Below are 1,677 nucleotides of genomic sequence, written 5' to 3' on the forward strand. Positions count from 1 at the left end.
TGACTCCCACTAATCTTGTTTCTTTTGAAGTTTTTTTGGTGTCTGGAGACTCTTATAAACTAGAGGGCATACTGTTGGCTTCTTTATAAGGAGCTTCTGGATTTGTGCACGGGAAGATAACTCTCTGCACTGATGTCCCCTAGCCAATGTGATAACCTTGCTTCTTGTTAGGCTTTGGTACCTCACTTGTGTTGAAAATATTTAGATATTTCCATTTAAGGCTGCATCATTTTGACACAGTGTCATGTGTCAAACCAGAAAAAAACTCCTGAAACAACAACTGATTGCATGAAAGTTAAGACCAAAAGACCTAGTTAGTAGTCCAAGGAGTTGCTGACAGTGTTCTATGGCAGTGAATGAGATCTGTATGTTCTCATCAGGAAATGATGACATTGCCATTCCTATTTGAAAAAAGCATGGCTTTATATGCAGCTAGGAAACCCACCTGTGGTCTAGGTACCAGTTTATACAATGTCTTTATTTTATACCAGAAAAAAACATAATTAGAAGGTTTCAGCTTCCCTGTTTTATTTTCAGCTTCATCTTTGATAATGTGGGCCTGTGGGAAGTAGAAAAATGCTATCACCATACAAGAATAGGATGTGTCCATTAGCTATTGTTTCAGACTCTCTGGAAACTCAGGCAGAATCTCTGCATCTGTTTCACTCCATGTTATGACAACTTTTTTTCACAACTATAACATCATTTGTTTTACACAAAAGCTAAGACACTTGAAAACAGTTTAGAGATTTGATATAATCCCTTAGACGGGAGTCCACACATGCTTAGGGAAACACTGTGACCTCTTGCCAGCAGGTGCAGACTGGAAGAAAAAACAGAAGCTTCTAACTGGTAGGCCACAGTGGTTTCTGTTTGGAGAAGATTGGAAAGAATTTCTGCTGTCTGTTTTGAACCTTTTCTTGTAGCTTTTTCCTCTCTCTCTCTCTCTCTCTCCGTGTTTTCTTTTCCCCCTACTATTATTTTTGGATTGCTTTTTGGTCAACACCAAAGGCCTTTGTGAAAACAGCTCATCTATTCAACAGACCTTATTTTGTCCCCTGTTTGTTTCTCTTTCACTCTCACACTTCCACCACCATCCTTGGGCCCAGTACCAGAGGCAAAGTGTGAGTAGGCATCAGTCAAGAGCAAGGAAGACCCATCTGTGCCTTTTGGCCCTTACTTGTCAGGTCCCACAAGCAGGTTTGTCCCATCCAAGATGAAAGGTAAATCTAGCAGCCTTTGTCACTGAGAAAGGGAGAAACCAGTGACCCTGTGGATCTCTCACCCTCCCTTCTGCTTCTGGAGATGCCCTGGGACAGTCTGTCCCTCTCCCCCCAGATAGAGGAACATTTGGGGGACATTGTAGGTGTTGCAAACTCCTTCCTCCATCTCTTTCATGCTGGGTAGATCTGTTCACATTGTAGGGGGCTCTTGTTGCAGGATTTCTCTTTGAAAAGGGGGTTCTCAACCTTTTTCTTCTTGAGGCCCCCAACATGCAATAAAAATTCCTTGGCCCACCTGTGCCACAACTGTTTTTCTGCATATCCAGTAGCTTAAAAGCCAGGACTGGCATTAGGGGATATCAAGCAGGGCACAGGCGTCCCCCCCGAAGCTGCTTTGTTCAGCCTGTGGCTTCAGCCCCGCATGGCAGGGCTTGGGCTTTCTGCCCTGCGCCCC

This window comes from Caretta caretta, chromosome 4, assembly GCF_965140235.1.
Source record: "Caretta caretta isolate rCarCar2 chromosome 4, rCarCar1.hap1, whole genome shotgun sequence".
Taxonomy (NCBI): domain Eukaryota; kingdom Metazoa; phylum Chordata; order Testudines; family Cheloniidae; genus Caretta; species Caretta caretta.